A 25,045-nucleotide genomic window follows, 5' to 3' on the forward strand; every position below is an offset into this window, starting at 1 on the left:
ATATTATTCAGGTCTTGCTGCACGTGGACACAGTGTATCTGAGAAGTTCTAAACGGTGAAGATTATGCAATCATCAGCAAACATGCCTATCCCTGGCTTCATGATAGCAGGAAGGACATTGATGAAGTAGCTAAAAATAGTAGGGCCTACGTCACTGCACTGGCGTATTCCTGTAATGTCTTGGCAGTGGGATGACTGACCTCCAACAAATTTCTTTGTGCCATGACCGACTCCAACTAATGGAAAGCTTTGCTTATCAATTCCCACAGACTCCAGTTCTGTTAGGGCTCCTTCATGCCATACTCACTCAGATGCTGCCTTGATGTCAAAGGGCAGTCATTGTCACTTCACTGAGTTGAGTTGAGTGGTTTTGTTTTGTGTGACCCAAGTCTACAATGAGGTCAGTAGCCATACCGAACTGAAAGCCTGGGAACAATTACATTCTAAGTGCAGGATTAATAGCACTGTCAAGGACACCTTCCATCACTTTGCTGATGACCCAGAGTAGAGTAATGCTAACTGGCCAGTTTGGATTTGCCCTGCTTTCTGGTACAGGACATACCGAGATAATTTTTCACTAGTCAAGTAGATGCCAGTGTTGTAGCTGTGCTGGAACTGCTTGTCCAGATGTGCAGCTATTTCACAGCATTCCTGCATTGCTACTGCTGCTACAATGTTGTCAGGACCATCGCCCACGCAGTGCCTCCAATTGATGTCACATGGAATGAATTGATTTGCCTAAAGGCTGGCATCGATGATGTCGGTGACCTCCAGAGGAGGCAGAGATGAATTATGCACTTGCCACTTCCAGCTAAAGATGATTGCAAATGCTTCAGCGCCTTTTTTCATATTAGTGTGCTGACTCCCCCATCATTGAGGATGGGGAAATTTCTAGAGCGCTCTCCTCCACTATTGGTTGTTTAATTCTGTCCATTACCATTGATGACTAGATGCAGTAGTGATGTGGGGGAGCCAGTGTCGGACTAGGTGGACAAAGTTGAAAACCACACGATAGTGTATGATTTTTAACGACGACTAAGTGATGGATCATATCTCAGCTCTGCAGTCCAGCCACATCTAAGTGTGTAGTCACATGACATCAGATTATGGTCTAACATGTTTATTTGAAATTACAAGCTTTTGGAGCACTACTCCATCAGGTGAAATGAGCAGCCACCAAATGTTCGTGATTTCAAATAAACCTGTTGGATGATAATCTGGTGTCACTTGACACACTGATTTTTAATGTTGTCCACCCCAGTCCAACACTGGCACCTCACATCATTTTTCATCGGTATAGACCTATCACTGTTCAAACATCCCAGGACAGGTACAACACAGAGCTAAGGAAAGAAAGAAAAAGGGTTCCTCTACCCTTTTAACCTAAATCTAAAATCTCCCATTCACTGTCCCTATCAAATACTCCCAGGAGTCAATTTGTACACAAATCAGAACACTATACAATACTGTATAAAATATCAGCTCGTAGTTATGAGCAAGCATGTCAGATCCTTAAAATTAATAGTAAGATGGGATTTTGTTTCTAAATATTCACATGACTTGTAAATGCTTTTATAAAATGGGACCCCTGTATTTATTTCAGATTTCTGTTATTCGCTGCATTTTGCTCTTGTTACATCAGCCAGTTTGAAATCAGTTGTGAAAAGGGCAAAGAAAAAGTAATTCTGAAAACAATAGTTTAACTGTCGTTTCTCAATCCTGTTCCTAGATCCGTGCTGTCCTACAAATAACCGGATTGCCAATAAAACCACAACTGCACATTTAAATTCATATAGTACTTGAAGTGCTTTGGGAGGGGGTGTGGCGAGATGAGGAGGAATTGTACAAATGCAAACTTTTGATGTTGCACTTGACAGCTTTTCAGGTCTCTCCCTTTACCTCGTGATATTGTCGGGTCAAAAGCAGACATAGGGCACACAACAGAATCAAAGCCAAGTGACTATGTGCAGAAGCTAACTATTGGCGACGAGGAATGCTAGACGTGCTGTCACACTAGCCCCTAATTCTTCCAGTACGCAATGACACTACACTTATCACAGGATAACGAACAGAAAACAGGAGACCTGGTCGATATCTCCCCTCTGAACTCTACAGGAATGAAACGTCATCAAATGCTATCCTAGCTGTTGCTCCAGCTCAGTCCCCTTCACACAGATACCAAATGCATGCCCTTGAATAGTTTTCAACAAGGCATCAATTGGCTTGTAACCTACATAGTAACGTGGACAGCCACGCAGCACATAGTTCTGCCTAATTATGTAACAGCATCGCCTTCCGCAAAGACCGTTCCCTCCTGGACTACCTGGTCAGGTCCATGCACCCCTACAACCCACCCTCCCATCCTGGCACCTTCCCCTGCCACCACAGGAACTGCAAAACCTGCGCCCACACCTTCTCCCTCACCTCCATCAAGGCCCTAAAGGTGCCTTCCACATCCAAAGTTTTACCTGCACATCCACCAATATCATTTATTGTATCCGTTGTTCCCGATGCGGTCTCCTCTACATTGGGGAGACTGGACGCCTCCTAGCAGAGCGCTTTAGGGAACATCTCCGAGACACCCGAAACCAATCAACCACACCGCCCTGTGGCCCAACATTTCAACTCCCCCTCCCACTCTGCCAAGGACATAGAGGTCCTGGGCCTCCTTCACCGCCGCTCCCTCACCACCAGACGCCTGGAGGAAGAACACCTCATCTTCCGCCTCAGAACACTTCAACCCCAGGGCATCATTGTGGACTTCAACAGTTTCATCATTTCCCCTTCCCCCACCTCACCCTAGTTCCAAACTTCCAGCTCAGCACTGTCCCCATGACTTGTCCCACCTGCCTATCTTCTTTTCCACCTATCCACTCCACCCTCCCCCCACCCCCAACCTATCACCTTCATCCCCTCTCCCACTCACCTATTGTATTCTATGCTACTTTCTCCCCACCCTCACCCTCCTCTAGCTTATCTCTCCATGCTTCAGGCTCACTGCCTTTATTCCTGATGAAGGGCGTTTGCCCGAAATGTCGATTTTACTGCTCCTCGGATGCTGCCTGAACTGCTGTGCTCTTCCTGCACCACTAATCCAGAATCTGATTTACTAAACCCTACCTTACAAAACACAGAAGTGAAACAGTTTTACAAACTGACTAGATCACTAAAACTCAACCCACTAATGCCATTCAGATCAAGGATTCTTCTGTCACTACATGGAGTGGCTGACAATAACAGTCTAACTCTTAAAACTTCTCTGAGCAAACAGATGATAAAACACTTTGCTAGTGTCATCCACGACCCAAAAATAATCAAAATAAAAATCCACTGAAAGAAGTTTCGAAAAAAATTGCAAGCTTCAAAAATAAATGGAGAAAAAAATTAGCACATTCTTTTTTTAAAGTAGCAAGTACAGCTTCTGGTGCATATGACTTCCCGCCCAGAACTACAAATACCAATACATGTGATTTATAGAAACAGTGAAGACAGAAATACACGACACTGATGAGGTACTGTAATACCTGTGATTCATAATTGAAAACATTCAAAACTAGCTCTAGCATTTAAATGCATTAATAAAATTGTTGGTGTTGAGGGACACCCAGAACTGCGTCATATAAATCTAGTTAGAATTAACAGAAACAAACAAATAATTACACAAGCGAGTGTTCTGGAGGTACAAGTTTTAAAACCAGACTATATCCACAGTAGAAACATACACCCACAGTTTAATTAATTTACATTAATTATAAAATGAAATAAAGGGTACATAGGAACTGTCTTTCATAAAAGAATTTAAGTTTCAAAATAATAAATAGTTTTGCTAAATGTTGAGAAATTAACAACAAATCTCCTACAAGATCCAGAACTACAAACCACAGTTTCTTTACAAACCAGTCACAGGGACATAGCAGTAGTGCCTGCTCCACCACTTAACTTTGTTTCTCGCTCCACAGTTACTGCCAGACTTGTTGAATTTCTCCAGCACTTTCTGGTTTTATGCCAGCCAACTAGTTGAGGTTGGTTTGACGCTGGAATGGAATTTACAAGCAGTCACCCAATTCTAAAACTTCATAGAATGGAAATTACCTTTAGAAACAAGATGCTGAAGTCTTAAAAAGGATTATGTGAAAACATCTACTTAGCAGCTGAATAATATTGCATCACAACAGCTCACCGCATGGCCAGAATAACATCAGTTCCACAGGTAACAATAGGCTAACAGCTCCACCTTTGTAGCATAATATACTGAACACAACTGTTCCATTTTGGTAGAAGTACTGCGTTCCACAACAGCTCTAAATAATACCCCTGCAGGAAAAGATACCATGCTGTAACATCAGTCTAATGCATGAATACATCACACTCCAAGCAATAATACTGCTCATCTCGACTGCTTCGTTTAGTGGAGTAACACAACTCCTTAAAGTGTCTATCAGCAGAACAATGTCATTCCATAAGGTGCCCATGCCACCTGCAGAATACCACTACTTTAGATGTCCACCTTAGCAGCATAATACTGCCCCTACATCCAGCTCTACAGTAGAATAATAATACCACTCCCTTAATGTATCCACCGCAAGTGGTGTAGTTTTTCTAATTCATTCACAGAACATTGGTATCATTGACTGGCCAGCACTTATTGTCCCTTGAGTACATGGCAGTGAGCTGTCTTTTTAAACCACTGCAGTCCACCTGTTGTAGACAGACCCACAATGCCATAAAAGGAGAAAATTCCAGGGTTTTAATCCAGCAACAGCGAAGGAACAATTACACACTTCCAAGGCAGGATGGTGAATGGCTTGGAGGGGGAAGTTGCAGGTGGTGGTGTTCCTACTCCTGACTGTGCACACATCAGCAGCTCCTTTGTCTCCCCCTCATTTTCACACACATCTGAATGGCTTTCTCACCACCAAATCACTAACGTTTTTTTCTAAACCATTAACCATCACCACCAGTAAGTCACTTGTGTAGCTAATTAGAAATTTACATGCAAAGCCCAGTACAATGCATACAAAAGTGATGATGATGGGGGGGGGGGGTGGCAAGATGGTAGGTAGTCACCTCAACAACTTAATACCGCTCCGTAATATGTCCACCTAAGCAGAATAAAATCAGTCCTTAATATATTCACTTCAGAAGAATCATAGAGCCCCTTTATCTGTGCAGCTCTGCATTATAACATCATTCCTTAGCTCCTCCACTTTAGCAGCAAATTCTACTTCATAACATGATTCTTGATCAGTAGTGGAATTAGGGTTATGGAGAAAAGGGCAGGAAAGTGGAAGCGAGGAGCGTAGAAAGAGCCAAGATCCTACTGAATGGTGGAACAGGTTTAGGGGTGCCGGAACAACATATGCTTGTTCCTATTTCTTATGGACTAGGAGAAAGTCCCTTTCATCCTCCTTAGCAACAGAATAATACCACTCTTGAACAAAGAGGGCCATTACTGATCAGCAACTCAAGCTTTTTTTTGGGTTGTGAAGAGGCATCCCGCAAGTGTGCAAAAAACTGCCTGCTTTACGAAGCGAAAAACTCAACTTGTAGCAACCCACTAAAGGTTCACTTTGCAAAAATAAAGTGTTCATGAGGAAACAAAACAATTCAAAGATATAGCCATCTATTTGGCTGCCCGGTTTATGGGACATGAGGGTCATTAGTTGGACCAGCATTTATTGCCCGTACCTGTTGCCCCTTGAGAATGGGATGAGCAGCTATTTTCTTGAATTTAGATTAGATTAGATTACTTACAGTGTGGAAACAGGCCCTTCGGCCCAACAAGTCCACACCGCCCCGCCGAAGCGCAACCCACCCATACCCCTACATCTACCCCTTACCTAACACTACGGGCAATTTAGCATGTCCAATTCACCTGATCTGCACATCTTTGGAGTGTGGGAGGAAACCGGAGCACCCGGAGGAAACCCACGCAGAGAATGTGCAAACTCCACACAGAGAGTCACCTGAGGCGGGAATTGAACCCGGGTCTCTGGCGCTGTGAGGCAGCAGTGCTAACCACTGTGCCGCCCACTGTTGCAGTACATATCCTTTAAGTAGACTCACTGTCATTAGGGAGAGAATTCAGGAATTTTGACTCAGTGACACTGAAGGACTAGCAATATATTTCAAGTCAGGACGGTCAGTAGCTTGGAGGGGGTAGTGTTCCCATGTATCTGCCGCCCTTGTCCTTCTAGAAGTAAGTGGTCATGGGTTTGGAAGGTGCCGTCTAAAGATCTTTGTTGAATTTCTGCAGAGCATGTGTGCAAGGATTGAAGGTGGATGTGATGCCAGTCAAGCAGGCTTGACTGTATGGTGTCTTGACTTGTTTTGTATGGTGTTGAACTTCTTGAGCATTGTTGGGGCTGAACTCATCCAGACAAATGGGGAGTATTCCATTACACTTCTGACTTCACATAGAGGACAGGGTTTGGAAAGTCAGGTGGCGAGTTATTTGTTACAATATTCCTCACCTCTGACCTTGCCAACTCTGACAAGTGCAACAGAAGGCAGTGACAAAAAAAGGCTTGAATATATTTTAAGCAAACAGATTACTGGAGAAACTCAATGGGTCTGGCAGTAAGTGAGGCACAGTGGTTCATACTGCTGCCTCACAGTGTCAGAGATGTGGTTTTGATGGCAGCCTCGGGTGACTGTCTTTGTGCAGTTTGCACATCCTCTCCCTTGTCTGCATGGGTTTCCTCCCACAGTCCAACGACGCGCAGGTTAGGATGGACTGGCCATGGGAAACTGCCCAGTGTCCAGGGAGGTGTGGGTTTGGTGGATTAACCACGGGAAATGCAGGGTTACTGGGTAGCGAAGTGCATGCTGGCTCAGTGGTTAGCACTGCTGCCTCAGAGCACCAGGGACCCGGGTTTGATTCCAGCCTCGGGCAACTGTGTGGAGTTTGCACATTCTCCCTGTGTCTGCGTGGGTTTCCTCTGGGTGCTTCAGTTTCCTCCCGCAATTCAAAGATGTGCAGGTTAGGGTGGATTGGCCATTCTAAATTACCTGTAGTGTTAGGTGCATTAGTCAGAGGGAAATGGATCTGGGTGGATTACTCTTCGGAGAGTCGGTGTGGACCTGTTGGGCCGAAGGGCTTGTTTCCATACTGTAGGGAATCTAGTCTAATCTGGATGGGTTGCTCTTTGGAGGGTTAGCATGGACTCATTGGCTGAATAGCGTGCTTCCACAATCCAAATATGCGCCAGTCAGGTTAATTGCCCATGCCGAATGGCCGATAGTGTTAGATGCATTAGTCAGGGGCAAACATAGGGTAGAGGAATTGGTCTGGGTAGGTTACTCTTTGGAGGGTCGGTGTGGATTTGTTGGGCTGAAGGGCCTGTTTCCATACTGTAGGGAAACAAATCATCACACTGTACTGATTCTATGAGTATGTGAAAAAAAAGACCCACTGTATTCTCTCTCGCATGCTCAGTTTCTCCAGCAATTTCGGTTTTTGTTTTGTTTCGGATCCCAATCAGATCCGCAATTCTGTCATATTTTACTTGACTATGTCAGGTTTTAAGTTTGGGGGGTAGGAATTATACTCCTGAAGCACCATTTGGACAGACAAGTGAAAAGATAAGAGGTTTTAAAAAGAGAAGATACAGCTCCAAACATGAGGCCGAACCATGATGCGGCCAGCTCCGCGCTGCCATTTCCTTTCTCCCCAGCCCATACGTGAATGGAGCACGCAATACCGCCTCCACCACCCCCCCCCCCCCCCCCCGGCCCGGCACCTATTGGCCCCCTCACAATACACCCCCTCCCCCCCCCCCCCCCAAGCACCTACTGACACCCTCACAATACACCCAACCCCCCTCTCGCACCTATTGACCCCCCCTCACAATACCCCCACCCCCTCTCCCGGCACCTATTGACACCCCCCCCTCAGAATACCCCCCCTCCCGGCACCTATTGACACCCCCCCCTCAGAATACCCCCCCTCCCGGCACCTATTGACACCCCCCCTCAGAATACCCCCCCTCCCGGCACCTATTGACACCCCCCCCACTCAGAATACCCCCCCTCCCGGCACCTATTGACACCCCCCCCCTCAGAATACCCCCCCGCCCAGCACCTATTGACCCCCTCACAATAACCCCTCCCGGCACCTATTGACCCCCCTCAGAATACCCCCCCTCCCGACACCTATTGACCCCCCTCACAATAACCCCTCCCGGCACCTATTGACCCCCCTCACAATAACCCCTCCCGGCACCCATTGACCCCCCTCACAATAACCCCTCCCGGCACCCATTGACCCCCCTCACAATAACCCCTCCCGGCACCCATTGACCCCCCTCACAATAACCCCTCCCGGCACCCATTGACCCCCCTCACAATAACCCCTCCCGGCACCCATTGACCCCCCTCACAATAACCCCTCCCGGCACCTATTGACCCCCCGCACAATAACCCCTCCCGGCACCTATTGACCCCCCGCACAATAACCCCTCCCGGCACCTATTGACCCCCCGCACAATAACCCCTCCCGGCACCTATTGACCCCCCTCACAATAACCCCTCCCGGCACCCATTGACCCCCCTCACAATAACCCCTCCCGGCACCTATTGACCCCCCGCACAATAACCCCTCCCGGCACCTATTGACCCCCCGCACAATAACCCCTCCCGGCACCTATTGACCCCCATCACAATAACCCCTCCCGGCACCTATTGACCCCCCTCACAATAACCCCTCCCGGCACCTATTGACCCCCCTCACAATAACCCCTCCCGGCACCTATTGACCCCCCACACAATAACCCCTCCCGGCACCTATTGACCCCCCACACAATAACCCCTCCCGGCACCTATTGACCCCCCTCACAATAACCCCTCCCGGCACCTATTGACCCCCCTCACAATAACCCCTCCTGGCACCTATTGACCCCCCTCACAATAACCCCTCCTGGCACCTATTGACCCCCCTCACAATAAACCCTCCTGGCACCTATTGACCCCCCTCACAATACCCCCATCCCCTCCTCCCGGCACCTATTGACCTCCCCCCTCACAATACCCCCATATCCCCATCTCCCGGCACCTATTGACCTCCCCCCTCACAATACCCCCATCCCCTCCTCCCGGCACCTATTGACCTCCCCCCTCACAATATCCCCACCCCGCCTCCCGGCACCTATTGACCCCCCCCCCCCCTCGCAATACCCCCACCCGCCACTCCCGGCACCTATTGACCTTCCTCCCCCTCACAATACCCCCACCCGCCCCTCACTGCACCTATTGACCTTCCTCCCCCTCACAAGACACCCACCCCCCCTCCCGGCACCTATTGACCTTCCTCCCCCTCACAATACCCCCACCCCCCCTCCCGGCACCTATTGACCTCACCCCTCACAGTACCCCCATCCCCCCCTCCTGGCACCTATTGACCTTCCTCCCCCTCACAATACCCCCACCCTCACGGCACCTATTGACCTCCCCCCCTCACAATACCCAAACCCGCCACTCACGGCACCTATTGACCTCCCCCCCTCACGGCACCTATTGACCTCCCCCCTCACAATACCCCCACCCCCCCTCCCGACACCTATTGACCTTCCTCCCGCCCCCCTCACAATACCCCCACCCCCCCCTCCCGGCACCTATTGACCTCACCCCCTCACACACCCCCACCCCCCTCCCACGGCACCTATTGACCTCCCCCCTCACAATACCCCCACCCCCCTCCCACGGCACCTATTGACCTCCCCCCTCACAATACCCCCACCCCCCCTCCCGGCACCTATTGACCTCCCCCCTCAGAATACCCGCCCCCCCTCCCGGCACCTATTGAACCCCACTCACAATACCCGCACCCCCCCTCCCGGCACCCATTGACCCTCCTCCCCCTCACAATACCCCCACCCCCCCTCCCGGCACCTATTGAACCCCCCCCTCACAATACCCCCACCCCCCCTCCCGGCACCTATTGAACCCCCCTCACAATACCCGCACCCCCCCTCCCGGCACCTATTGACCCTCCTCCCCCTCACAATACCCCCACCCCCCCCTCCCGGCACCTATTGACCTGCTCCCCCTCACAATACCCCCACCCCCCCCTCCCGGCACCTATTGACCTGCTCCCCCTCACAATACCCCCACCCCCCCCCTCCCGGCACCTATTGACCTGCTCCTCCTCACAATACCCCCACCCCCCCTCCCGGCACCTATTGACCTGCTCCCCCTCACAATACCCCCACCCCCCCCTCCCGGCACCTATTGACCTGCTCCCCCTCACAATACCCCCACCCCCCCCTCCCGGCACCTATTGACCCTCCTCCCCCTCACAATACCCCCACCCCCCCTCCCGGCACCTATTGAACCCCCCCCTCACAATACCCCCACCCCCCCTCCCGGCACCTATTGAACCCCCCCCCTCACAATACCCCCACCCCCCTCCCACGGCACCTATTGACCTCCCCCCTCACAATACCCCCACCCCCCCTCCCGGCACCTATTGACCTCCCCCCTCAGAATACCCGCCCCCCCTCCCGGCACCTATTGAACCCCCCTCACAATACCCCCACCCCCCCTCCCGGCACCTATTGAACCCCCCCCTCACAATACCCCCACCCCCCCTCCCGGCACCTATTGAACCCCCCTCACAATACCCGCACCCCCCCTCCCGGCACCTATTGACCCTCCTCCCCCTCACAATACCCCCACCCCCCCCTCCCGGCACCTATTGACCTGCTCCCCCTCACAATACCCCCACCCCCCCCTCCCGGCACCTATTGACCTGCTCCCCCTCACAATACCCCCACCCCCCCCTCCCGGCACCTATTGACCTGCTCCCCCTCACAATACCCCCACCCCCCCCTCCCGGCACCTATTGACCTGCTCCTCCTCACAATACCCCCACCCCCCCTCCCGGCACCTATTGACCTGCTCCCCCTCACAATACCCCCACCCCCCCCTCCCGGCACCTATTGACCTGCTCCCCCTCACAATACCCCCACCCCCCCTCCCGGCACCTATTGACCTGCTCCCCCTCACAATACCCCCACCCCCCCCTCCCGGCACCTATTGACCCTCCTCCCCCTCACAATACCCCCACCCCCCCCTCCCGGCACCTATTGACCTCACCCCCTCACAATACCCCCACCCCCCCTCCCGGCACCTATTGAACCCCCCCCCTCACAATACCCCCACCCCCCCTCCCGGCACCTATTGACCTCACCCCCTCACAATACCCCCACCCCCCCTCCCGGCACCTATTGACCTCACCCCCTCACAATACCCCCACCCCCCCTCCCGGCACCTATTGACCTCACCCCCCCCTCCTCCACCACCTGTTCGCGCTCGCGCGGGCCGATCCCGCGTTTCCAGTGACGGTTGGCCTCGCGGGCGGGAGGCCGTCCCGCCGCCGCCGCCGCCGCCGAAAGGGTGAAGAGAAGCCTCCTTCATCTCCTCAGGTAAGGGCCCACGGGTTTTAAATCCGCCCCCCCCGCCGGTTTTCCATACCGGGAGCAGCCACCTCCATCGTGGGGGGGGGGGGGGGGGGTTGTATTCGGCGCGGGTCTGTCTGACTGACTTATGTGTCAGTGTGAATGAGAGAGACAGACATTGACCGGCTAGGCCCCGGCTTCCCCCCTCCTCCTCCTCTTCCCGCCCTTCGGTTCCTTACCTACACTCCGCATCGTCGAGGTGGAGCCTCCATTCTGCTCCCGGCTTCCTGTTGGTTTTCTTTTCCCCCCCCTCAAAACGTGCAGATTCAAAATGTACGGACATTACCTGAAATCACAGCCACTACCGGCTCTCCCTTCCCCCCCACACACACACACGCCTCCAAATCTCTTCCCTTACACACTACCTTCGCCTATTGTGTTCTGCCTTCAAATGACAACAACCTTCCCTCCCCTCCCCCACTGCATTCCCTGCCTCCACCCCCCCCCCCCATCACTGCACGGCGACAGGCCGGAAATTGCGTCCACCCCTCTTCCGGGAAAGCGTGCCCCCACCCACCCAAATCAGCGGTTGAAGCTCTTTTGAAAGGCGGGGACGGCCATCTTTGATCAAGGCGTCGCGCTCCCACGTTTTCCCGGCGTCCGGGCAGCGAATGCGCGAACTAGACTGAAGTTTTTGTTTTCTTTTTTTTTTGGGAAGTCACAAACGCCCGGGTTGGTTTTGTTCACTTTTGCTGAGCTGACGGGGATCGCGCTTCCCCATGATTCAAGACTGCTGTCTCGTGACTTGACGGGACTGATTCCCGAAGGAAGGGGGCTCATCTCCAGCATCTGCGGTCCTCACTTCCGCCTAGAACTGTGTCCCTACCGTATCGTGCTTGTCCCCCCTCCCTCCCTTCCCTCCCCTCCCCTCCCCTCTCCCTCCTACATAACCCCACGTTATTTCAGCGGAAACAACTATCCAGTACCCTCTGGAATGCCACGATCGAACCTTCCTCCACTACACTTAAAAGCAGCATGTTTCAAACCACGACTACTTGCTACGTGAAAAAAAGGTTTGCATTGCATTTGCTTCTTTCGCAGAACACAAACTAAATCCTCAGTCTGTCTACAAGTGGGAATAAGGTTTTCCCTATCTCGCTCCCTCACGGCTTTAAGAACTATCAAATCTCCGAGCTGTCATTTCCAAGGAAAAAAGTTCAATCTTACCTCCACGAGAAGTATTTCAGCTCAGTGGTTAGTACTGCTGCCGCCTCACAGCAACAGGGTCCCAGGTTCAATTCCAGCCTTGAGTGACTGTGTGGAGTTTGCACGTTCTCCCGTGTCTGCGTCCTCCCACAGTCCAAAGATGTGCAAGTCAGATGAATTGGCTATGCTAAATTGCCAGCGTTAGGTGCATTAGTCAGAAGGAAACGTGACTGGGTGGGTTGCTCTTCGGAGGGTCGGTGTGGACTTGTTGGGCCGAAGGGCCTGTTTCCACACTGTAGGGAATCTAATCTAACCCTTTCAAGTATACACCATTCTTGTAAAGGCTCTTCAATGCATTCACATCGTTCCCATAGTCTGATGCCCACAGCTGTATGCAGCACTCCAACTGAGGTCTAACCAGCATTTAAACGAGTTCATAACCTACCTCCATATGTTCTATCCCAACAATTATGCACTATTCTAGTCTTCATAACAGCTGTCTCGCTACTTTTGTAATTTATGTACATACACACCCAGGTCACTGCTCGTTTGCTCTAAAATAATTCCCTTTATATTGTACCATCACTCTATGTTCTTTATGACATCACCTCACTTCTGTATTGAACGTTATCTGCCACCTATTCATCTACATCAGTGTTTACATCCTATTGAAGATCTTTAGAGCTTTGTTGTCCCTTGCACAAACATCAGGTAGTTTATATTGTAGAAAAGTAACATTCATTCATATTATAGAAAAATAAAAATGACCCAAGGTATCTTCGTTACAAAACCCTTTCCTCCCAGCTGAAAAATATCCATGAGACACAAAAAAAACTGCAGACTCTGCAACTCAAAGTAGTCAAACAGGAGGCTGGAAGAACACAATGAACCAGGTAGCATCAGCGGTGGAGAAGTCAAACTTTCAGGTATAATTGTTCTTCGTGACTAGATTTGGGTGAGCTACAGATAAAGAAGGGAAGGTATGGAGGGGAGTAGCAGGATGCTTAGGTAGTTACTACCTCACCATTCTGCTACTCTTCTCTCCCCACCTCTTTTTCTTAGCTCCCCCTTCCCTGTCTAGTTATAGAGAACAGTTATACCTGAAATGTTGACTTGTCTACCTCCTAATGCCACCTGGCCTGCTGTAAAAATATCTAACTGTTGCTAATTACTGTCCCTAACCATTTGTGGTATCAATAAGAGTAAAGAGTTATTTATTGAATCACTTAAGAGCAGTAAAGAATTTATAAAATGCAAGCTTGCAAAACCCACAAATGAACACATACACAATCATTAAGACAGGCACATTGTTTAACACATTGTGATGGAAAAAGAATCTAGATAGGGTAAATAAAATTCCAAAGAAGAGAAGTCCAGACCACAAGATGGAAACTTTCAGCTGTTGTGTTTCTATTTGTTTTACAATGATGAGATGCTGTTATCTGTATGTGATGGTGGTCCTCTCGTCATGAGAACTTGGATCTTTTCTTGCATGAATTTTGGATTGGATTTTATGACTTTTACCCTGTAGAGGATGAGGCGAGAGGGAGAAAGGGTGATTGGGGCTCTTTTTCCTCTGTTGCTGTCGGTCCCTACAGATTTTTTTTTTGCCAGGCAGAATTTCCTTAAAGATTTTTAGTTCTGTTCAGTCTATAAAATTTCCCTCCTATTGCTTCCAAAAAGCAACTTTGTACAGCTCAAAAAATGTCACCCTTGTTTTTCAAATTGCAAAACGTTCCTGGTATTCCAGCCACGGCAGTCTAACTTCCAGTTCAGTTTATACAAAGAAGACAGTGGAGAAATGGACCAGTCTGATGGATCTGCTTTACCAGTGAAGTAGCTACAGGGATAGTGGATGCATTGATCGTAATGTTCCAAGAACCCCTAGATTCCAGTAAAGCCCCAATGGATTGGAAAATTGCTATTGTAATGTTGTGACAAAAGTCAGGTAACTAGAGACCAGTTAGCTTAATATCTGTTATTGGAAAAATATCAGAGTCTATTATAAAGACTAGACTATCAGAGTGTTTAGAAATGATCAAACAGTGTCAGCAATCAGGAGAAATCATGCCTGACCATTTTGCAAGAGTTCTTTGGAATGAAAACAAGCAAAGTGGATAAAGGTAAAGTGGTGGATGTAATATGGGGATTTACTGCTCTATTAGATTAATAACTTGCAGAAGGAAAGTGAATATACTGTAGCCAAGTCTGCAGATGACAAAAGGATGAGAAGGCAAGTGGTGAGAAGGTAAAAGTCTAGAGGAATATCGACAGATTTGGCAAGTGAGCAAAAACTCAGCAGAAGGAATAGAATTTGGGAAAATGTGAGGTTATGCACTTTGACAGGAAGAGAGGGGCTCAATACTTATTAAATGGAGAAAAACTGCAGAAGAATTTGGAGGATCCATATGCATGAATCACAAAAAGCTAGCATCCAAGTTCAGTGAGTAATAAGGAAGGCAAGTGGAATGTTAGTCTTTATTTCAAAGGGAATGGAATACAAAACTAGAGCAGTTTTGCTAGAACAACACAAGACATTAGTCAGACCACAGTTGGAATACTGTGAATAGCTTTGGGCCTTTTATCCAAGGAAAGATATTAGCATTGGAGGCAATTCAGGGAAGATTCATTAGGCTGATATCAGGCTTGGAGGGACTGTCACCTGGTGAAGGAGCGTCGCTCCGAAAGCTAGTGTGCTTCCAATTAAACCTGTTGGACTATAACCTGGTGTTGTGTGATTTTTAACTTTGTACACCCCAGTCCAACACTGGCATCTCCAAGTTGAGGACAGATTGAGTAGATAGGACTTGTACTCGTTGGAATATAAAAGAATGAGAGGTGACTTTATGCAAGTATAAAAGACTTAGGAGGCTTGACAGAATGAAGGCAGAAAGGTTGTTTCCCTTTGAAGGAGAGTCTAGGATCAGAGCGTGTAATCTCAGAATAAAGGATTGCACAATTAAGACAGAGGAGGAAGAGTTTGCCAATTGGATACAAAATTGGCATAATGGCAGGAGACAGTGGCAGTGGAGGGTTTTTTTTAAAAAGACTGGAGCCTGTGATCAACCATGTTCCACAGGGATCAGTGCTGGGTCTACTTTCGTCTGTCATCTATTTAAATAATTTAGATGAAAATGTAGAAGGCATGGTAAGTAAGTTTGCAGATGACACCAAAATTGGCATCAGTGGACAGTGGAGAAGGGGGTTGTTTAAAATTACAAAGATCTTGATCAACTAAGTCAATGGGCTGAGAAGTGGCAGATGGAATTTAATTGGACTAATGCAAGCTGGTGAAACAAACATGAACAGGACTTATACAGTTAATGGTAGGACCCTGGAGAGTGTTGTAGAACAGAGACCCCTAGGGGTTTATGTACACAATTCATTGAAGTTTGCATCACATGTATACAGGGTTGTTAAGGCAGTGTTTAGCACACTGGCTTTCATTGTTCAGGTCATTGAGTATAGGAGTTGAGGTTGACAGAATGTTGGTGAGGCCTTTTCTGGAGTACTGTGTCTAGTTCTGGCTGCCCTGTTAACAAGCTAGAGGGGATTCAGAAAATATTTATCAGGGTGTCACTGCAAATGGAAAGTTTAAGTTATAGGCAGAGGCTGGAACGTTTTTCACTGGAGCATAGAAGATGGCGGTGTAACCTTTAGAGGGTTTTTAAATCATGAGGGGTGTAGATACAGTGAATGGCAGATAGCTTTTCCCTAGAGTGGGAAATTTCAAAACTTGGGGCATATTTTTAAGGAGATAAGATTTTAAAAAAGGACATGGGGGAGATTTGTTTAAAAATAGTGGTTCATGTGTGGAATGTACTTCCAGAGGAAATAGTCAGTATGGGTACAGTTACAATATTTAGAAGCCATTTGGATAGTTACATGAATATGAAAGGTTTGGAGGGATATGGGCCAAGCACAGCCAGGTGGGACTAGTTTAGTTTGGGATTATGGTCAGCATGGACTGACTGGACCAAAGGGTCTGTTCTGGCCATATTATCTGAGGGCAGGGAATCTGTGAAATTCTTTATTGCAGAGAGCTATCAAGACAGGGCTGCTAAATATATTCAAGACTGAGCCACAAACTTTTAATCAGTAAGGGAATCTTGTTCTGTGGGGTGGATAGAGTGGAGGTGGTCAGCAGGAAAGCGGAACAAGTGTTATTCAATCAGCCATGATTTCAATGACTAGCTGAATAGACTATGGGCTGAATGGTCTATTACTACTCCTGCATCTTACATAGGATGATATCAGAGAACTGAATTCTAGAATGATAGATCCTTTTCGTGAAAGAATCAAGACGGATTTCATCCCAAAATCTTAACATTGCTAATAAAATAGTAGATGCAACAGTCTTAGTCTTTCAAAATACACCTTGTTTCAGGAAAAAGGAGTCATAACACGGAAAAATAATCCCTTCAGTTCAAGGAAGGTAGAATATCGGAAACCATAGACCATTTCAACATGATGTGGAGGAGCCAGTGTTGGACTGGGATGGGCAACAAAGTTAAAAATCAAACAACACCAGGTTATTTCTACTTCATCAGGTAGTTGTGAAGTATAAAGATCATAAGGTACAGAATGTATAGCAAAAGATTAGAGTGTCATAATGATATATTGAACAAAACTGGATTGTTAAATCTTTCATCTTTAGAATGCAGGTTTCGGTGCATTAATATGTAAATCCCAGAACTGCTTTTAACTCATCTTCAAGATAGCTTAAGGTTTTATAAAAAAAGGTGACATCTCAGCTCAAACAAGGCATTAAAAGGTGGGAGGTCAGAGTCTATCTGTATCCCACTCTTGAATCAGATGGGCAAGAAGAGAGGGGAAAGAGTGAGTGGAGAGAAAACAGAGGGGTGGGGGGGCGCGCGAGGAGAGAGGGAGAGATCTGGATGGGTTACTCTACAGAGGGTCAGTGTGGAGTTGTTGGGCTGAAGGGCCTGTTTCCACACTGTAAGGAATCTAATTAGAGAGAGACAGCGAGAGAATAGTGCAGTGGAGTCACCTGTAGTGTGACATGTACCCAAGAAGATTCAGTGTATGCATAGGGCTTGTCTGTAGGGGATGACTGTTTTAATATGTTAATTGTGGGAGCTAGAGAAGTGTAGCATTTGTAAGGTTATCTGTGTGTTTGCAGTAGAGTAAGGTACTGAGGTGCCTATCCTTGATGGAGATACACATGTCCAAGAATGAGTAGTCTATGCTCAGTCTGATGGTGGGATAAAACTCATTGATATCACTGTGTAGTTGTTTCACTGACTCCTCACCACGGGTCCAGTGGAAGAAAATGTCATCAATATATCTGGTGTTTAGTGTTGGTTGGAGGTCTTGTGCAGCAAAGAAGTCTTGTTCAAGCTAGTGCATGGAAGTGTTGGTATATTGGGGTGCAAATTTGGTCCCCATGACTGTTCTGTGCATCTGGTTTGTTGGATGGTGCTCAGCGATTGGCAGTTGTTGGTAGAGTACTGAGGCTGTTGCAGCAATGCCATCATCATGGTGAATACTGGTGTGGAGTGTTGAAATGCACATTGTGACCATTTAGAGTGTACTGTAATGGGAACATGATAGACTTGATCATTAGAGGTTCTAGCTACATACTTAAATGGGACAGAGTCAATGGAAAAGCACATTAACCAATTTATCAGAGCAATAACACTGTAGGTAAAGGGGAGCTTTTGGATGTATTGTACTTGCATTTTCAAAATCACATCAAAAGCATTACATCAAAAATTATTGCACTAAAGCTTTTATTTTCTGCAAAGGGTAAAATACTAGAATGGACAGAAAATTGGCAGACAGAAAACCATACACAAATAGATTTGTGCCCGATTGGCAGAATGTGATATGGAGCCAAGTGATCAAAGAGGAGATAATAAGGGCATAATAGCTAAATTCATAGCTGATAAAGGTGGGTTGTATAACATGGGCAAAAATCTGGTAGGAGTGTAATAAGGTTGTGAAGTTGTTCACTTTGGCAGTGAGAAATTAAAAATTAGACTATTAAACAGAATGACTACAAAATTCCAACATTCAGACATACTAGTTGATGAGTCACAGAAGTATATAGATACAGCACAATCAAGGCAGCTAATGGGATACAAATCTGTTAGGAGAATGGAAAATTTAAAAAAAAAATGGATGTATAACTGACACCCATCTGATACTATATGCAGGTTTGATCTGATTTCAAAGGGCAATGGAGACATGTCCAAAGCATTTCAGAGGTCTAGTAGATTTTAACCTACAGCGAACAGGATGTCTTAAAAGGTAGTTTGGACAGAACTAAGTGAGACAGCTTTAGAACTCCACCTCAGGAGGAAGTGGAATTGAATGTTATACAGCACAGATTCTTGTTAGACTGGGAAAAATAAAGGTTTTCAGGATGGGAAAGTTTGAAACTCAACAAATCAGCCATGATCTTATGGAATGGATGAACAGGCTCAAGGAGCTAAAACAATTAGCTCATTTTTGAGCTATGAAAAAGCTAAACTATGGATGCAGTAAGACCTGAACTCTTCTAGTTTTCTCCGCCTACCCATGCTTATTTATCATTTGAAATTTAGCATCAGATTCAACTCCAACTTACTGCACTTCCTAACAGAAGTGGGTATACCTATACACTAGACTGTAGCTGTGAAGGCAACAGCTTACCTTCAAAGGCCCTTAAGGGTATAGGGAATAAATACTAGTCCATTTAACAAAACCTACAGCCCATGAACAAGTAATTAAGAAAAACAAAGTATCACCAATGATTGCAATTCTACTACAGTCACAGGTCCCTCAAAATAAAAAGGAGAAATTCTCACCATCAACTCATTCATCCCTTCCAGAATCCCTAGTCCAAAACAAACTTGTCTTTAACCCCACTATCACAAACAGCCAATGACTACCTGTAAAGAAACTAACTTCTACTATTACTCTGATCTTCTATGTTTAAGTAACAAGTTGATGACTTTGTCAAACAAGGTGACGGCTCAACTGCCCAATCAGCTGTGCACCCACTTTATAAGCTTTCCAATCAAAGTTCTAAGGCCATTATTGCACTGCAATTTAACAATGCATCTATTGCAACTAGCCAATAGGATGGTAAACCATTGCTATCAAGGCAAGAAGCCCATGCTACAAAAGTGAGAATGATCCAACACAGAAGGAGGCTGTTTAACCCTCTGATTGAGCCTAAGCAATCCAATTAATTCCACTCTTCTGCTTAATCCCTGTACTTTTTTCTTTCCAATACTTATCCGTTCTCTTTTGAATATTACCATTCTAGGCTGTACATTTCAGATCAACAATTCGCTGAATAAAATAATGCTTTACATCTCTCCCTTGGTCATTTACCCATCATTTCCAACCTTCCTGCCAATGTAAACCATTTCTCCCTTTTCACACAGACAATTCATGATTTTGAGCACCTTCAACAAATCTTTATCACTTTCTTCACTCTAAGGAGGTAGATAACCTAGATATTCAGTTATCTTCCAAGTAGGAGATACCACCAACACCTCTGGTGTAATGTAAATACCTGAAATTTCAGAAATGCTAGTAGAGGAATGCTAATAGAGACATAGCTATGTTATGTGATCAAACAGCACATCGTACCCTTGGAATTGATCCTATCAATGCTGGTACTAGGGGCAATACTACTTGATAGACACTTCCCGAATTATATTGGATTTAACTTTTGATCCCGAGAGGGCAAGTTTGAGGGTTATTAGTGATACACATGAGAGGAGTGTGTTCCTGAACCAGTGATGTTCAGTGTATGCTGGTTTCATTTGTTTTATTATTCATGGGATATGGGCAACACTGGATAAAGCAAAATTTATTGGCCGGCCTTAATTGCCCAGATGGAAAACAGTCAACCACATTGTTGTTTGGAGTCACATAAAGGATGCGCCAGGTAAGGATGGTATATTTCTTGCTTTAAAGGGGATTAGTGAATCAGATGTGTTTATTGTATCAACCATTCGACCATTTTTTAATCCTACATTTTTTTATTAAATTCAAATTTCATCGTCTGTCAGTTGAAATGTGAACATATGTCCCCAGAACACAAGCTTGCAGTTCTGGATTACTAGTCTACTGACATTACCATTAATGCCACCACTTTACCTCATCTTCATTGTCTATCTAAATCTACATGTCAACAAAGAGTTTGTATTGAGTATATAATTGATGTGGAGGGCACCTATGGTACAGCGATAACGTCCCTGTCTCTGGGCCAGAAGGTCTGGATTCAAGTCTGACATGTGCTGAAAATGTGTCCCAACATATCCAAGCAGGTTGATTTTATATATCTCAATTTAAGGTGGGTTGGAGGAGAATACTTTCTGAGAGGAATAACTACATTCCAAAAGTACTGAATGAGCTGTGCTAACCAGATACATGCATATCTTTCTTTTAGATCACTCATTTGCTGCTCTGTAACCTTGTGCTGAAGTGTATTATTGGAATATTGTGTACAATTCTGGTTTCCCTCCCATTGGAAGGAGGTTTTAAAACTTGAAAGGGTTCAGAAAAGATTTACAAGGATGTTGCCAGGGTTGGAGGATTTGAGCTATAGGGAAAGGTTGAATAGGCTGTGGCTGTTTTCCCTGGAGCGTCGGAGGCTGAGGGGTAACCTTATAGAGGTTTATAAGATCATGAGGGGCATAGATAGGTAAATAGACAAGGTCTTTTCCCTGGGGTGGGGGAGTCCAGAACAAGAGGGCATAGGTTTAGGGTGAGAGGGGAAATATATAAAAGAGACCTAAGGGGCAACTTTTTCACATAGAGGGTAGTACGTGTATGGAATGAGCTGCCAGATGAAGTGGTCGAGGCAAGTACAGTTGTGACATTTAAAAGACATAAATGTATAAGAAGGGTTTGGGGAGATATGGGCCGGGTGCTGGCAAGTGGGACTAGATTGGGTTGGGATATCTGGTCGGCGTGGCCGAGTTGGACCGAAGGGTCTGTTTCCATGCTGTACATCTCTATGAATCACACAAGAGGGAATTGTTTCTTCAGTTCTTCAGGATCAAATTGTTTTAACTTCTTAAACACCTTGCTGATAACCATCAAGAAGGATTATCGACTTTGGGGATGATAAAGCATTGATACCTCAGGATTCAGTTAAAACATGAAGTTCCAGAAACTTCAGAATTACCTTCAGTTCAGGAACTGGAAGGATGTTTTCATGGTACTGGGCTTGGTTTTATTTTGCATTACCACTTCTAACCACTAGAGGGCTGACATGACGGTTGTATGACGTACCTACAAATCACAACTCGGTCTCTCTACCTCCCCCTACTGAACACTCTCATCAGTTAAAAATCACACAACATCAGGTTATAGTCCAATAGGTTTATTTGGAAGCACTAGCTTTCTGAGCGCTGCTCCTTCATCAGGTCATGATTTGGAGACACCGGTGTTGGACTGGGGTGTACAAAGTTAGAAATCACATAACACCAGGTTATAGCCCAACAGGTTTATTTGGCAGCACTAGCTTTCGCAACCCTATTACAGCGCTCCGAAAGCTAGAACTTCCAATTTAACCTGTTGGACTATAACCTGGTGTTGTGTGATTTTTAACTAGGTACACCCCAGTCCGACACCGGCATCTCCAAATCATCACAGGGAGTTAACACCTTCAATACCTTATCTGGGCCGGCATGACACCAATTGGTAAAGTGCACTTGAGAATGTAACTTTTAAAAAGGTTTTGCTATTTACATATGAAAGAACTGACACCAATATGGTCATTCTAAAAGATGAGAGACTTAACAAACAATCTGGGTCTTTTTCAATATATAATTTCAGTTACATCACACTGTAAACTTTTGCTATAAATTCTGCGTCTTACAATCTTATTCTCCACAAACACCTGATGAAGGAGCAACGCTCTGAAAGCTAGTGCTTCCAAATAAACCTGTTGGACCATAACATGGTGTGTGATTGTTAACTTTGTACACCCCAGTCCAACACCAACGTCTCCAAATCATGAGTCTCATCAGTATCTGACTCGTAATTTACTCACAATAAATTGCACCTGTATTTCAATTTTACTTCGTCAACCCTCCCAAATCACTTAATGGAAGTTATTAAACCAAACTTGACACTGACCCACATCAGGGGGTGTAAGGCCAGCTGAGTTTGGTATCAGAAATAGTTTTTTGACAAGTGACATAAAGGAGTAGAGATGAAAATGTTTGGATTGGGAATTCCAAATCTAGCACCAAGAAAGCAGAAGATACCTTTGGTGGGGTAATTAAAGTTGAAGATGGTTAAGAAGCCAGAATTGAAGAGACAGAGAGATATTGGACAGTTAGGCCTGGAGGAAGGTTCAGAGACAGGGATGGGTAACACCATAGAGGTATTTAAAAACAAGGGTGAGAAATTCATATTTGTGCTATCCTTGAACCAGGAACAAAAGCAAGTGATACAGGAGTGGTGGATGAACAAGACTTGGAGTCGAGAGTGTGGTGCTGGAAAAGCACAGCAGGTCGGACAGCAACCGAGGAGCAGGAGAATTGACGTTTTGGGCAAGAGCCCTTCATCAGGATTCTGACCTGACCTGCTGTGCTTTTCCAGCACCACACTCTTGACTCTGATCTCCAGCATCTGCAGTCCTCACTTTCTCCTAGTAAATTGGGACACAGCAATTGGATGAATTTAATTTTATGGAGCTTTTAATAGTGCACCAGAAATTGAGAAATGCATAAAATAAAATTTCTTGTGCCCAGATTTGTGATTTACCAAGCAATCTACTGTGTACATCTCAGATTTTAACCCACCTCCACAAGCTGGGTTCCGCAACTGTAGTTGATTTTCTTGTGCTGCTGAACCAGAGCTCCAGCGATGTCCATGAGAAAGCTCAGCTGTGACAGCAAGGTAAGGCTTGAATATACGGTCTCCAACATACACTGTGTCAGGATCTCAACTGTAGGTAAGTCCCCATTAAACTAAAGAAGGCTAAAAGCAGTAAACAAAAGTAAACCAAAGAACTGCAGATGCTGGAAATCAGAAACAAAAATAGAAATTTCTGGGAAAACTCAGGAGATCTGGCAGCATTTGTACAGAAAAAGCATGGTTAACGTTTGGGTTTACTGCTTTCTTTAGAATTGAGCTAGAAAAAAGTTGGTGTATATGCTGAAGAGTGCGGGGAGTGGGAAGGAGTAAACAATCGGTAGAGATGGAGCCCAGAGACGGAAAGATAGTTGGGCAGGCAAAGGAATGGGGTACAGGTTAGCCTGGGAGAATCAATGGCTTCTAATGGGGACCATCAGTATCTGACAATGGGTCATATGTGGTAGCTGCCCATGTGATGATAAGGTTTGGTGTGTGTGGGGGTTGGCTGAAAGACATGGGAGAAGGCTATAAAATTATTGAACTTGATATTGAGTCCCAAAGGCTGCAGTGTCCCCAAGTGGAAAACGAAATGCTGTTCTTCTAGCTTGTGCTGAGCTTTGGAACATAGTGGTGAGATGAAGTGGCAGTCAAAGGGAAGCTCACAGTCATTTTTGTAGACAGAAGATAGGTGTTCTGCAAAGCAGACATCCAGTCTACGTTTTGTCTTCCCAGTGTAGAGGAGATCACATTGTGAGGAGCAAATACAGTAGACTACATTGATTGAAGTGCAAGTAAATTAGTGCTTTACCTGGAAGGTATGTCTAGGTGTGTCTTGGATGATGAGGAAGGAGGAAGTAAACTGGCAGGTCATTTTCTGTGATTGCTTGGGAAGATGCTGTAGGAGTATGAGGAAGTGTTGGGTGTGGAGGAGTGGACCAGGGTGACCTGGGAGGAAAGATCCCTGTGGAAGGCTGACAAGCAAAGGGAAGGGAATTTGTAAAGTGGTACCATCCAACTGGAGGTGGCAGAAATGGTGGCTAATCATCCTTTGGATGTGGATGCTTGTGGGGTGGTAAGTGAGAACAAGGGCACCCTATCATCATGTGTGAAGGAGGAGAAAGGGTGAGGACAAAGTGGAGAAGATGGTCAGATATGGGTCACCTAAAGTGGTGGGAATCCTGGGCTGAGAAGGAAGGTGGATATTTTGGGGGGCCCCATGTAGAAGCTGGCATAATCAGAACAGATGCGATGGTGATGCAGAAACTTGGACAATGGAATAGAGTCTTCACTGGAAGCGGGGTGTGAGGACTTATAGTTAAGGTAACTGTGGGAGTCAGTGGATTTGTAATGGATTGTAAACTAAACTCAGGTCTGTTCAAATTCTGAAGGGTTTGTTTCCACTAGCTGGTTTTCAGGATTAGAGACCCTCATCCTGGATTTGTTCAGCAGATTTTTAAAGGAATTTGATGGCTTAGATTTTTTTTTAGAAGGAATAAAAGCTAACTGTAAGCAATCTGGCTTTATGATTTAATACTTTCAGCACCGGACTTATTTTGCCCCCTTCCCATCTATTCCAGAGTTATAAAGCACAAAACTGAACAGTACTCTGA

General features: G+C 46.2%; 1 protein-coding gene across 1 annotated transcript in view; it reads right to left on the reverse strand.

Moving 5' to 3' along the window:
• LOC140453937 (double-stranded RNA-specific adenosine deaminase-like) overlaps nt 1–11,866 on the reverse strand; it is an 83,148-nt gene extending 71,282 nt beyond the window's left edge. Inside the window, 1 exon segment of the mRNA XM_072548798.1 lies at nt 11,636–11,866. The gene's annotated coding sequence lies outside the window, so the exon portion shown is untranslated.
• Nucleotides 11,867–25,045: the final 13,179 nt, after the last annotated feature.

This window comes from Chiloscyllium punctatum, chromosome 28, assembly GCF_047496795.1.
Source record: "Chiloscyllium punctatum isolate Juve2018m chromosome 28, sChiPun1.3, whole genome shotgun sequence".
Classification (NCBI taxonomy): domain Eukaryota; kingdom Metazoa; phylum Chordata; class Chondrichthyes; order Orectolobiformes; family Hemiscylliidae; genus Chiloscyllium; species Chiloscyllium punctatum.